Genomic DNA, 16083 nt, shown 5'->3' with positions numbered 1-16083 from the left:
GACAAAAGATTTCACTACAAGCTCCAAAGGTTACAAACAGTAGCAGATATGCAGCTCTAATAGACAACAAAAAGGAGACCAAAAAACAGTTAGATGGATTAAACAGATATGCAGTAAAACAGAAGTGCAGAAATCAGTTGAAAATAAGCACTTATCTTTTACCAATATTACAGCAGAGCAAATGGCAGAATGCTTATCTCACTATAGCTTTGAACAGCTTGAGCAAATAAGTATAAACTGGTTTAAACCACTGTCTAGGTTGGGGTAAGGATAATGATTGTATAATATATAGGTTTTTTGGTAAGATGATCATTTTGATTATGGAAAGCCTTTCATCCATTGTGAAAAAAATGTTTGTTCCATTTACTTATGAGACTTTTTATATGGCTTAAATTATTATTATAATTAATGGATATTGTTTTATTTATACAGTATTTTCTTCTAAAGTTATTCCTAAGTATCTTTTTCTTTAGACTATATATTTACTAAATCTATCATCTATATCACAAAAGTTGAAATTATTAGGTAAAAATTGTGTTTTGTTTTCATTATAACTAAGACCAGAATGTTTCTGAAAAAAAAATCCATTTAATTATCATTCACAAACAGTTGAATTTTAGAAGTTAACTTCTTGATTATCTGAATACCTTTAATATTTTTGATTGATTTTATCAAATTAGCAAATTAGTCTATAATCAAAGCAAAGAGTAAAGATAAGAGGGGCATCCTTATCTGGTTCCTTTAGAAATCTTAATTGATTCTGAAGTATATGGACCTATTTTGACATAAGCATAAGAATTATCTTAGAGAAGATTAATAAGATGTATGACATTATTTGAAAAATTACTTTCTTCTAGAAGCAATGAGATATAATTCCAATTGACAGAGTCAAAAGCACTATCTATATCCAAGCTTACTAGAGCTAAGTTCTCCTTTGTTCTGTTTGCATAATCAGTTATTGTTAACATTATTTTGATGTTATCATAAGAATTCCTATTTAGAATAAAACCAGTCTGATCATCATTGATCAAAGATTGAAGAAACTGCTTTAAACTATTGGTGTGAACATCCTGGCCTGCAACAAATCTATGTTTAATAAAGAGAGTGGTCTGTAACAGGAAGATTTTACAGGGTCTTTATCTTATTTTAAGACTGTTGAGATAAGATTATATTTCTGGAGGGGGCATTTACTAATTTTTTAAATAATGTAAAAACTTTAAGTAATATAGTAGAGGCTTCATTTGGCATTAGCTTGTGAAGTTCAGAAATAATATTATCATTACCAGGGGCCTTGTTTGGTTTTAACTTATTAATTGGAGCTTTTAATTCAGAAATTGAAACAGGCCTGTCAACGACTTTCATCTGATTTCAGTTAATATTTTCCAAGTATAATTTATAATGAACTTCTAAATTTTCTTTTGAGAGTACATTGTTTGATTAAATTTATTTGTTGCATTAAAGTGATTTCTAAATTCTTTCAGGATGTCTTCTATATCAGTAGTCTTCTTCTTATTCTTTGAGGAGTATATTTCCTTAATGCAATTAGATTTATTAAATAAATTTGCTCTAATATGCTATCTTATGCATAGACTTAGGATTAACAGAAAAGTTAACTATTTTAATCCTTTCCAAATTAATCATAGTTTTATGATTTAGAACTTCCACATATTTACCATTTAATTTATTCATTTCTTTTGTCAAATTCATATATGTTTTTTGACTATCTAATTAGAATGTTATTATTATGTTTTAGAGTCAAATCAAACGTTAAAACATTGTGGTCTGAAAGTTGACAAGATACAACTTACACCTTATGTAAACTATTAGGACATTTGAAATATAAATTCTATCAGTTCTAGTCTTAGTTCCATGCCTATGTGAGAAATGGGTGAAAAAGTAAACTTGAGTCTGAGAATTCATGTATATCTTTAATATGAATTAAATCTATGAATGTTACTAGTTCCTTTGCTGGGGCAGATATTCTTCACTTTATATGAATATTAGTATCTTCATCCTTTAATATACAATTTAAGTCTCCTGCCAATGTAATACTACATTTAGAGATTTGAATAATTTGATTCAGTTGATATTTAACAGTCCTAACTCCAATTCCAAGAAACCAATATAAATTAATGAAGGTGTACAATTTCAACGTTCATGGAAATTGTTTTTGTCAGCAAAAAAAAAAGGTCAATATGACAAATCCTAGCCTGCAAACAAAATAAATAAATAAAAATTAGTGATTTTGCAAAGGGTCAAACTTTCATCCCTCTCACCCCCTCCTCACTAAATTTACTATGAGACAGCACTATCTTGGAGTTGACAGAAAGCATCCTTACACCACTGTTCTGTGATCTACTTCTATTAAATACCCATATCACAGTAAAACAATAGAAAGACGTCACATTAGTTTAGGTCCTATTTCATTATGGAAGGGGTAAATTATCAGCAAGAATCACATTTGGCAAATATCTTTTTTTTCATTCTGCATTCTCAGACTACAAAGACTACAAACATAAGTGATGATTAGTCAAAAATATCTTGTCTCCTTTTTTAGCACCAGATCAAGGACTCTGGCCTTCCTGGAAGGACAGGCTGTCCCCATCTCCCAGCCACCAGCACAGCCACCTTTGGGGCCATGAAGGGACAGTGGTGACTGCCCCATGCATGGGGAGCTGTCCCATTGTTGCCATCTGGGGGGCAGTTGATCCTCCGATGATCAAACACCCTCCCTGTGCAAGGTGTTTACCCCCTCATTTGTCAGACACCACCCCCTCTGCTGTCTTGTCTACCTTGTCTGTCTACCCAGCTTACCTCCCCAAATGTACCTATAACCCTTCCCAAACATTCTACTCTCACCTTAAAAAAGGGCATCTGTCCCACAAAAACATATCACCCCATACATAGCTCTCCATTTCACCTCACATGCACTGCCCACAATCAATACAGCAAATAATCAACATAGTTATATCACCCACACCCCTCTCTCTGTCATGTGAGGCTCCAAATTCCAAATTGTCCACTACCTGCACAGCTGTTGCTGTACAAGAAATGGAGAGCTATGGTCCTTCCCTACACCAATCCTGCACATCCCTACCTGCCTTTCACATTGTTTTCCCCTTCTTGCCCCCGTTTCACCACTGTCTTATCACCCCTTTTTTTCTTTTCTTTTTTGGAAATCGCCTGGGTTTAAGCAGAGCTATGCACCACGTCATGTCTTGCAAACCCACTCAAATTCATTTAAAACTGCTTTAATTGCCTTATCTAATTCTGGCACTGTCATGCACATCAATAAAACAATCACCACTGCCAAGTTTCAGACCCAGGACTGGCTGACCTACAGCATAGTGCATTAGCCCACTAGGCCATGCAGAGTTGGGGAGTCACTGGTGTTTCTATAAACATACCATGAATTCCAATGATGCACATCAGCAAAAATAAGCACACATGCCACATATTGAACACAGCACCTTGTCAACTAGGATTAGTGCATTAGCACACTAGGTCTCTCAGCTGTGAAGAAAGTCTGCTGGTTTTACAAACATATCCTGATTACCAGTGACCCACTCATCTCCGGAGAATAACTGGTGTTTCTATAAATATATCATGCATTCCACTGATGCCACATCAGCAAAAATATTCACCCCTGCCAAGTATTGAACCCAGGACCATGTCAAAAATAGCATTGTGCATTAGCCCACTAGGTCACTCAGGTGTGGAAAATAGCTGGTGTGTCTATAAATATATCATTAATTCCACATCAGCAATATTCACCCCTGCAAAGTATTGAACCCAGGACCATGTCAATTACAGCATAGTGCATTACCTCACTAGGCCACTCAGTTGCTGAGAGCAGCTATTGTTTCTATAAACATATAATGAATTCCAATGATGCACATCAGCAAAAATAAACACATATGCCAAGCATTGAACCCGACACCCTGACATCTACAGACGAGTCCATTAGCCCACTAAGCCACTCAGTTGTAAGGAAAAACTGGTGCTTCTACAAACATATCCTGATTGTCAGTGACACACTATTTATACATATAATGGGATAAAAGACAGCATACTTGGGTCTGTGATGCAGACACCGAACCAGTACATAGCCAAACACATGTTGATGGATATACATAAGGCTTTCAATATCAGATAGAGCTGACAACTGCACAGTCTGTTGCAGAATGTCCACATTTGTGCCACCTACTTATGTCATGGTTGTCATAAAACCTATGCCGTGTGCTGAAGTACTGGCAAGTCAGTGCTGACTAAGGTTACAAAATCATGACAGACAGGTCAGTGTCACACATCATACCCAACTGAACATACATGCTTATGCAAATCCTGTGTAACACACTGTATGAATGCACATATGTCTTGCAACTACACCTGCCATAATAATGACTCAGTAGTTTTATCTGTTACATTTCTAGCATGTGTGACATCTGGACACCCACAGTCCTGGCCCACAGTACAGTCTCTTGAACAACAACTACATGCTTGTCTATACAACATAGAAATAATTGAGCCCTGCAATGTTCAGCAGAACTGGTTGCTGCTACCACAGTCACTGCCACCACAGTAGCATGTCAAAGACCTGTAGGGTGGGACACGTCACAAATATGAATATGTGTCCTAAATGTCGCCTATGACTCTCTGGATGGCACCATTACTTACCATATGTACCAGAGGCACATGCCTCACCTGGACTGTTATGGGCACCCTCACCATGGCCATGCTATGACAACAGAGCTGATACTGCTCCCTCACTGACATATACAACTTGCTGTCCCCCAGTGCGTTCACAATCCCCAGTATGACTCCTGGCCAGAATGCAGCAGCTGCAGTCTGCAACACATGCAGCAGTATGCTCCTCTACCTGCTACAGACCTACCATACCTCCCAAACACCTATAACAGGCATCCACACAACATCCATATTTTAAGGGTTAGGGGGAAATGGTCATGTGACAGGGACATGTGTCACAGTCTCCCCCTACAAACATACACAGCTGATAGACCAGGGTCAACTGCAGCAGCATGCACATTCAGATAAAATGATGTATGACACTCACATCTGCCTGTCTCCTTACTGACCTCAACACACATTGTTAAACAGTAAACTGTCACAGAATCAGAAAGTGTATTAACAATGGACAAACATAGCATGCAAAACTGTGGACATACCACATAAATCCAAACAGTGGACAGTATCTCTACCTACCCTTTGTGATGCTGTAGCTCCCACACCTCAATAATGTCCTCCTCACAGGCCAGGAAAAGGGCCAAGGCCTACATGAAGGCCTTAATTATAGCACTGTGTTGCCATGCCATTGGCTAATGAAAATGCAACCCAGCTATTCTGGATGCTATTAGCAAGTGTGAGTCACAGATTGCTGCACAGCAATCACCTGTTCATGAGCATTACTTACAAAAGGCAAGCTGCTGCCTATGGTAAACAGGTCTGTGACTCTCTTCATGCAGTGACATAGATCATAGTTCTGGCCCCTGAGCCCCCCCAGCAATGGTCAGCTCATGTACAAATGCTACTGGATTGTTTGTTGTACAATAGTGACAGTAACTACTGGTGGATACAGCTTGTGTATCACATCATGCACTGTCAGTGAGCCCCTCTCAATCTGTGAATGCCATACAGACATAGTTCAAGCATTGTTCAGGTGTCCCTGACTTCTCCTGAAGTACTCTGGCTAGGTCAGTGTGTACTCCACTCATTGTATCTCATTGCCTGACAGTTATGGCTAGCATACCTGGTGATCCCCTGCAGCAGGACAGCAGGTTATAGGCAGTAGTAGTGGGGGGATACAGGGTCTGCCTCAGCAACAGTGTGTACATATTGAGCCTATAGTGTAAGGGAATTAATACAGTACCAGATAGTAATGCACAATTACTGTGTTCTGAGGGTTCTGGCATGTCACAGACACATTCTCCACAGTCTGAGGACAGCCATTACATATTGTCCAACTGGTTTCCAGACACCCACATTTGTCTGGCAGGGGGTCCACATATATCAGGCACATGTACACATTCCGCAAACATCTGTGTACTGCAGATGTTGGAAACCTACGGGGAGGGAACCCTACTCCACATTTGCACTGCTCGCAGTTATTGTGTAGTACAGATGTTGCTGGAATGTCCACATACACTTGTAGTACCACTCACCTATTTGTCTGACGGTGGCTGTGTGACATGGTACTGTAACTTTGTCCAAGGGGGACACACCATATTAGATAGCAGTGATGGGTGTGGACACATAACAACACAGTCTGTCACAGTACACCGGCCATAACTGATATGAGGTTACTAGGCTATGGTCCGTGAGCCCCCATAAGCTTAGGCCAGATAATAGCCCTTGTGTATGTAAGGTAGTACCTGATGCCCAAGTCCAACAGGGACACAGGTGGTATCCCAATGGTGTATGTGCTGTTAACAATCCATTTATCCAGGTTTAGCTTGCAAAGGTGTAAATAGCTACCCTGGCTGATGTGGAAAGTGTGTCCATTTCACAGCAAGATGAGTGTGTGGGGCAAACATCTGAGCTGCCAACAAGCCCAGTTGATGTCACACACCAGGTTGAAGGCATGTGTTTGGGGTAATAGAATGGAACTTCAGTTGCACTTGTGCAGCAGTCCCAACAATGTGGAGTCTGTGATTGTCCTGTATGCCAGACAGAGGTCACCTCTGAGGAGTATGTATGAAACTGGGTAGAAGGATGGTCTTATGGCCTATTTGGGTATGGTAGATGTTTGAGGCCCTGGTATTCCCTGGTGGGGAACCTCTGTGATATCCCTAGCTGCTGCATGTGCTGTGTGAGGTGAATGATGAATGGGGCATTATACTCAATAATGGGCCTTATGGGGCAATACATGGGTGTTATGACTCCATGTCTCTGGATGACATACCCTTGTGTATGATGTGGGCCATGTAGAAGGTTTACCTTACAAAGGAAGCAACATGGTGGTGAAATGTCATGTTGACATCAACGTGTGTGCACAGATCCCTCATGACTGATTGCATACTTAAAATGTTATTAGTACTGTGATAATATATGGAGATGCCATTCTCCCCAAATGGGTTGACACTGCATTTCCTGGTATGCAGCCTGAGGCCATGTTTCTGACACCAGTCATGTGTCTGCATGAGACCCTCCTAGGCAGATGTCCTAATCACTATGGAATCTGGTGACAGCACACAGCATACAGTCATCTGCAAACATGGTCGGCCATAGGTCAATGGCTGTGCCCTGCATGTCAGAAATGTACATCCCACATAACAGAGGCCCTAACACAGAATACCAGGTTATGCCACTAGATATGGATCAACCGCTTGAGGTGGATTCCTCTATGTGGATTAGGTGGGTAGTGTCAGCACGCCAGTGTGCTACCCCCCAGGTAACATATGGTGTGATGCATACTTAGGAATGTATATCTATTATGGCCAAGTGGGTTATACTGTTAAAGTCTTTGTCCAGCTCAAGGTAGACAGTGTGCACTGTCAACCCTCTCCATGGCTTTGGTGACTGTGTCAAAGAGGTCAACCGAGTGTAACAGTCATGATATCTTCCTTGACAAAGACTAACTGTGAGTGATGGAGCATATGGAGGTCACCAATGTCATTGTTAATGAGAGTCACTATAAACTGTGCTATGGCCCTGCAGATCAGCATAGGTAGGCTGATGGGTCTATAATGTGACAGATTGGTGGATGCCTCACCTTAGTGCAAAGGGGTGACAGTGGTTGTCCTTCACATGGCTGGGGCAAAGGTGGTAGTCAGGCCTCCTTTGAATACAGTACCTTATGGTGTTGCAAGGTCATGCTTGGGGTCATGTAGGATGCATACTGTGATAGGCTCCCATGGCAGCTGTATACCATGACTTTCACATGGCAGTGGTGACCTGTTCCCTTCATATAGGAGAAAAGGCAGGTACTGGGGAAATCTTGATGTACTGATGGGGGACAGGGGGCGAAGCCTACAGTGACTCTGTCAGGCATCAAGTATGCTAGACCTACAGCACTGGCATAGCTGGTGTCCTTGACCACCACAAGTGAGCAGATTCAAATGCTTTGTCTGATGTTGCAGACATATGTGCAGAAGGGGAGATGATTGTTGTAATGGATGTTGACAAAGTGGGATCTAGGTTTGCTGTGCAGGTTTCCAGGAGTGATCCCATTCGCTTGTTCATGCTAAGCAGACATTGCTCCAAAACGGGCACCTTCTCCTACTTTGTCACAGACAGTGGTATGTCATCCCTGTTACAGACACTATTTCTTGTACATGTCCACTTGACAAGTGTATGTATCCTTGCAGAGGATGATATAGTCATGTCAGGTATACCTGACTCCATGCATCTATACAAATGCACGTACAGCTCTTGTGTGTCTGTGTGGACATTGGTGCCAGTTCCTACAGAGAGGGTGGAGGGAGTGAAGCTGTGCATACCACCCCACAGAAAACTGTAGTTCACATTGGAGGTGTATGTATATCTGACCCTGCTAGATGGGCATTGCTGGAGATGGTGACTGAAAACATGACCGAATGATGGCTGCTTTGCCATGCAGAATGACACTGTAGGGATGCTGCAGTAGTAACCTGTTTTGTGTAATATCAACTCCAGCAGACCTTCACCTCATGTGGCGGTAACCCCTAGCTGCACCAAGGTGTTTGCAATTCCACTGTTGATGGCTCTCTGGCCATTTGTATGCTGGCATGGGTACATCTTCCAGTGTATGTTTGGGTTGTTCAAGTAACCCAGGATCAGGGTACAGACCCAAATCGTAATACAGTTGATAAGGTCCATATAGGCAGAATGGGCGTCCTGCTCACATGTGGTAGCCATTAGCACAGCATGGAGGTGTGTATGTGTCTCATATATACTGAAATGCTATGTCCCATGGCATTACCATCCACAATTTGGGGTATGACTGTATGATAGGATGTTTGAACAAGTAAGGCTGGGGTTCTCTCTGCAGCTTTACACTATTTGTCTGTAACTGCACAGATGTCAGCATTATAAATGGTTAAGAATGCTTGCACTCAGGGTGGAGTCATGTGTAGACTCTTAGTGTTTAGTAGCATGGATTTCAATGTGTGCTGTCCTGACAGTTGCATGTTGGTAGTGATAACCTCACCACTTTTCCTAATGAAGGCACTATGGGGGTGGTGAGAACTATTGCCAGATGCAAGAAGGTCAGATGAGACAGATGGAGGCCATCTCAGGCAAAGCATCATGATCTGTTGACCATATCATCCCAGGCTCTTGGGTACTCAAACCCCCTGGAATATCACAACATGACAGACCACATGTTAAGGTCAATAATTTCCTGATTGTATTGTGGCATCAGTTTGGGTGACATTGGAATGCTGCATGAGGCTAGGAACATACCTGCCTGGGACACATAATCAGCATGCTCACTCATGTCTCACTGCATATAGTCCAGGGAGGTATATCTCAGATCAGGCATGCCACCATGAACTTTGACAAACTCATGACAGGACCTGTTGGAGAGACAGCAGTGCATATGCAATATGGCAGACTCTGTCACCTGACACACAAGTAACTGTGACCATCCACATATAGCCTGGTGAGAGGCACATCAGTGTGTCTCACAATGGCGTCTTCTATGTGTACTATGTTTGATATGTGTTGATGTCATCATGGCTGTGGGACACAGGTGTGTGGCTATGTGTGCTATGTGCTGTGTAGGGCTGTGGCATTCACCTGTGGCTTTGCCTCAGAGGTTTCCTTTGTTTGTGGATGTGTATGTTGAGGACCTCTGCATATGTGTGTGTTGTGTAGGTGTGGGTGATGTGTGAGGTGCACTGATTGTGTCGACAACCTGTTTGGGGACAGATATGTGGGATTGACAGGGAGAGAGCTTGGACTGTAAGTTCCTAATGTCATTGCATCTCTCACACATTGTGTTCATTGGTGGTGTTTGTAGATGTTTGTCCATCCGTGTACATAAGGCAGATGCTACACTGTGCCAGGATGCCCATAGCAACTGAACCAGCAGGGGGAACTTTAGCACATTTGCAGACATATATTCCAGAATCTGAGGGAGGAAAGCCAGGGAGACCTAAGGGATTGGCCTACAGCCCAGGTGCTTACTACAACAGTAGGAGGCTGACACCACTGCATACAATGTAGACAGATTATGAACATGCAGTAATAGGTGCAACAGAAAAATGCATTTGAACACTTTATAGGACATGCAGCAAGTAGCAGGAAACATCAAGATCAGGAGGGCAATGCATAATGTATTGCCACTATGTTGTTGATAGCCACATACATACTGTGGTGATAGATGGTGGGGTATGATGTGGGAGTTAGCAGTGGATAGTGCTGGCAGATGTGGATGGGCAGGGTGTGAAGATAATGGTGAGCAAAGTATGTGGTCGTGTGATGTGTTCACCTCTTCATGTCTTTCAGGAGGATGTACCACCATAGGAATTCACCTTTCTCAAAAGCAGAGACTGCCGTCATAATTGGTGTCCTGAGACTCCGTCACCAGGTCCTGTTCTCAAGGAGTCACCATAACCAGCAAAACATGCTGCACTGTGGACAGACCTTGTGGCATCGATTAATCTTATGGGCCAGCACAACAAGAGTTATGAGCTGGTCCAGCACGAAGCCACTGATATGATACATCATGCCCAGCAAAGGGCCACAGCTGTGGCCAGAGACTGTGCTGGTACTGATGGAGGGCCTCCTACACAACAACCACTCTCAGCCACAGAGGAGATCCTGGTATACCTGGGCTCAGCCACCAGCTCACAATAATCAATCACACCATATGTTGTGGAGGTGGGTGGCACAGCTTCCACAGCCAAGAAGCATTCAGGTAAGCCTACAGTTGTCATCATGTTAATACTGTAGCATTCATAGTGACAGCCTTTGCATACCTGTACGTATATGTCAGGTCAATCTGCATTTGTGGGTGAGAGGTTTTATCGCATGTGTGCATCCATATTGTGAATGTCAGCAATGTGAGTAGCATCACAGTTTGTACTATACATGCTGACATGTGCACATATTATCCTGTACCAATGCCACATTTTTGTCTGCTGACAATAACTGTCCTCCACAAATCCAAAGGTACCTCTGGTGTGGCCAGGGTCCATCATTCTGTAGCTAGTAAGTGTGGAACTGTTTTGTTATGGATCATCTATACCCTAGGCATATTAAGGGTTGCAAGTTTGCTGTGGACACAACTGTTAAGCTTAGCCATATTGCAATACTTGCATGTGCACTTGTGGATGGGGTTCACTGCAGTGCATGTGGACATTCTGTGAAACTCTGTACATTTGTGGGGTATGCATAGCTGGCTTTACACACCAGTGAACCCTGTAGTCACTGGGGACCCCTGTTACTGGCGGGCTCCCAACCACAGCAAGTTATCTTACCTTAAGATTTTGTAACATGTATCTCAAACCAACAAAAGCTAGTACAGCAATTTTGTGTACTTAATAAACAGATGGGTAATAACTTATATTTATATCTCCTTTAAAATTGAAAGATATCTTCGATTATAGTAACAGTGTTTTGTCAACCATCAGACTTCACAATTCCATTAAATATTTTACTCCTTACATAATACCCCTGGCTTAGTTAAACTCTGCTAGTGGACATTAACTCCCCTAAAACTAACAACATCGCCAACTTTAGGTACTTGCAATACCCGTGACTGCAAGGGTGCCCCCTTAATCATCCTTGACTATGTGGGGGGGGGGGACATCACAGAAATTGCTGCTGGATGGAGAAAAATGAGCAGAAAAAACTCTATTAATTTCCTGATTGTGCTCTTTACTGTGAACAGGTCCATAAAATGACCCTGTTAGGATAAAGCTGATAATGAACATAAGCAAGGTAAGCACTAGAGAGATCAGCAGTCCAGAGTGACTGAGATCGGTGAAAACCTTGGATTTTAAGAAAAGCTGATGCTTCTGATCTTAAGAGATGGGTTTCTCTTTCAGAGAACACTGACAGAACACCAGCAACTAAAACTTTCAACTTCTTTGCAGCAGAATTCAGTGCAATGTCTATAATAGCAAAATAAAGTTTCAAAATCATGAACAAGTTCTAAATATTACTCTAACTGAATTAGAAAGTTAGTAACACCTTTTGCATCAGCTTTCATTTTTTTCGATAATAAGTATAAAACTCTGATGTCTGGATTTATTGACTGCCTGTAATTCTGAATGGTTTACAAGCAAATCAAGCTTTTTACAAAGGATAGAGCAAAACTATGAGAAAAGTCAGGGAAAGTAAATAAAACTGACTTACCCTGCTGGGTATCAGTAAAAAAATGTAGCTAACAAGTAATTATATTTCAAAAGTAATGAATAAAATATATCACAGAACATTCAGACATTTAGATCTTCTAAGAGTCTGGGGGACCCACTCCCCACACTGTATATCTGGATACGTGGAGCTCCCCTAATCATCCTTGACTTTGGGGGCCTCACAAAAGCTTTTGCCTGTTGGGGAAAATTAGAAGGAAAAAATGTATTAATTTTCTGATTATGCTCTTTAACTTCAATAGGAGTGTGATATGACCTGTTAGGATAAAGCTGATAATGGCCTGTGCTCTCAGCTGCACCCATTCTAAACCCAGCTCTGCTCAGATGTGTGTGTGTGGGGGGGGGTTATTACATCTTTAATTGTCATTACAGTCAAACCTTAGAGGTGTGCTCATGAGATCATTATAGTTTGTGTTTAGGCTGAGGACAGTGTGGTCATTGTTTCTTTTATTTTTCTCACAGACTTCAGAGGTATACAAAGAAGGTTACTATAGTTTGTGCAGTGGCAGTGTACTGTCTAGGAGCAACAAAGTAGAATACATTACTGCAATTGTTATTTTTTTCACTTTCCTCACAATCACACTTCAGACGTATGCAGGTAGCTGCCTTTGACAGTTTGGGTTGAGGAACGAGGAGATACCTATGTATATGTATGTCAGCAGTCATTTGAAATACATGACTGTAGAAATTTTAACCTCTGCTTTCATCCCATTCTAACACCAGAGGGATGCATAAGCAGTCTTTTTTTAGGGGGTTAGGGAGGCAGGCAGTTCTAAGATAAGACCTGTGTTTCCAGACAACTGGCTTGTTAGTTTATTGTGAGTTACTGTTTTGTCATCTTTGAACATTAAGCCTTTGGTACAACTTATGTCTTCATTGAAAGAAAAAAAAATAAGACTGAAACTATTTCCTTACTAGTGATTTTGTTTAGGCCACCATTGGTTGGGAAATTCTCTAAATGTATTTCAGAACATGCATAACTCACTGATTCTGGGGGTTCTGGCTTAACTGAGTTATTTCCTAAATGGTTACTACTGTGCTTACTTGGTCAGGAAAGGTGTGTTGAAATGATGCAAGGAAAACTAAAGCTGAACAGCAACACAATTTCTTTCCTTAATCAAAATTTTTGTTCAAGCCATCATTGGATGAAATGGCTGTGTAAAAAGAAAAAAAAAACTTTAAAAATGCACTTCAGAGCATATAGGAAGTTATGGCTTCTCATAAAACCTGAAGAGCAAAGCAAAATGTGAGAAAAGGAAGAAAAAAGTAATGTGTGTTGTACAGGTAGCCCAAGATGGGGAGAAAACAGGGAAAGACTGGTGTGTGTGTGTGTGTGTGTGTGTGTGTGTGTGTGTGTGTGTGTGTGTGTGTGTGTGTGTGTGTGTGTGTGTGTGTGTGTGTGTGTGTGTGTGTGTGTGTGTGTGCTGGGGGTTGGTTGAAACAGTAGGCCGAGGGCACCATTTCACAAAGTCCAGACCTGTGCATAGAGTTGCTGCAATGTATCATCGGTGCAACTAAATGCCATTAACTTTAAATGTCCATTTATGAGATGGGCCCACATAGTGTTGTACATAGGTCTGCTGTAATTAAAAGCACTGCAGCTACAGGTCAGTCTGTGATTACTACTCCTAAAAGTTTCCAGCATGAAATAAAAGGTTGCTTAGGAGGGTTATCAGTGACAGGGTGATACATAGACAGGAATTGCCTAGGGGGCCCCCAACTTGACATCTGCTGGGGGCCCCCAAAATGCTAACACTGGCTCTGGGGGTATAGAAGGTGCCCACTGACTTGTTGCAAGTACTGACACAGTTACTTGACAGCCTTTACATCCTGGTGCTACACTGACTTGTTCCAACCTGCTGTTTTACTAGCCACCATCTAGGTTACTCAGAGCTGCATACTATTCATATCTGTAGACCCCTGTCCCTCCATTGTCTCAGGCTTTGCCCAGCTTTCTTGCAGTAACAAATACTGACATATAGAGTGTCTGTAGAACTCCTACCATAGGTGTAGCTCATATGCAAAAGAGTAGGCATGGCCAGTCTAGAACCAGGTACCCTATCAACGTAGGTAATGTACTTAGCCCACTAAGCCACAACAGTCACCAGACTTTACTTTCTGACACTATCAACCGCAGACATATATAGCACATTGACCCCTGCATATTGGGGAACTGGTACTGTTACCAGGTTGATTGGGACAGCTCAGAGATTGTGTGGTCTGCTGGTATTACCTTGCAAATATACTTGTCACTGCAGTTGTATAGGAACACGGGTGTGTTGGAGACAGGGGACTAATTCCCTCACATAGTGCAGTGGGTTTTGCTGGCTTGGGCCCTACTGCATATTATGGGGCAGCCAGTATTGGACAGAGGGTTCCTTTTGTCCCACATAGCTGTCAGTTGTCTGCAGCTATCCCAGCAGCCCACTCCACTCCCTTGCATACATGCGGCAGGTCCATGCATATGCTACCACAGTCTACTACCCCATTCATTTGCTGTAAAGAAGAGTGACTTACCTTGTGCCTGCATCAGTTGGGAGAACATAGCTTTAGGGCTGAATCTGTCAGATGCATGTAGTACCCAGCCTATATGTGGTAAGGTACAGGTTATGTGGTGTGGCTGGCATCCCTTTTACTATGTATGTGAGTCAGAATGAGGTGTCAGACCCCAGGTCCCTAGGTTGTCAGTGTATGTGCTATGCATTGCCTCTTTGCCAAAGACAGGGCATACTGGGCATGCCTACATCTGCCTACAGTGAGAGGCTCAAGGTTGGTTCCTCATCTGACTCCCCCTGTGCCTGTGGAGACCTTGGCACTGGTGGGGGCCTTGTGTCCCTTCCCTGTGATGTTCTTGTCACACTGTTTCCACAGGATCATATTGTGTAGCATGGTAAATACTATGAACATGTGCGCATATGTGGCTGGAGAGTACTGCAGGGCTCTGCCATATATGTCGAGGCAGCAGAACCATGACTTGAGCAGCCTAAACACAGTCTCTGTGATGTTCCTAGCTTGTGTGTGTGCCTCATTATGGCATTCTTCAGTTGGTGTGTGTGCATTTCTGATGGGTGACATCATCCACAGTTCCAGTGCATAGCCAGCATCCCCTAGTAGATGGTCGTATGGGATGACCCCCTGACAAATGTCTGGTACAGCTCTGATACATGCCAGATGTGGGAGTCATGATAAATGCCAAGGATGCCAGCACACACATTCATGATAATGGCCTGGGCATTGCAGATAACCTGACAGTTGATGGAGTAATACCCCTTACGGTTGATGTACACTCTACCATTTTCACTGGGTGGTACTTTGATGTGCATGAGTACAGTCTATGGGATCCAGTTCCTCTGGGTAGTGTGCTACATGGTGGAAGATATTCATATTGCTGGTCCTCTTCTTAGGGGTGTGGGATAAATAAATGTGCTCACTAGCATGTGTTAGCATGACATCCAGGAACTGGTTAAGTAACCTGTATGCAGATGCCTGTGAGCCCCCCATCATGTCCCCAGTAGGTCTTTGGGAAGTACCTGTAGCTAGTATTCTTAAGGTTACACATACCTTTGTTTCCACTAGGATGGGTTGCCCTCTGTTGGCTCTGGGGCTGAGGTGAAGGTGGCAGATCTCAGTGAGTTCCTGTAATAAATCCCTGATCACCCTCTAGTGCTCTACTATTTCCAGCTCATGTATACAATGATAAGTTACCCTGGGCCTGAACACTCTTCTCCTTCTCAGTCTGGGCCTAATGTCAGCATCAGATATTGAG

This window comes from Protopterus annectens, chromosome 7.part0 (assembly GCF_019279795.1).
Source record: "Protopterus annectens isolate FY-2018-M chromosome 7.part0, PAN1.0, whole genome shotgun sequence".
Lineage (NCBI taxonomy): Eukaryota > Metazoa > Chordata > Ceratodontiformes > Protopteridae > Protopterus > Protopterus annectens.
The sequence above is the reverse complement of the archived record's forward strand: the minus strand, read 5'-3'. Positions refer to the sequence as shown.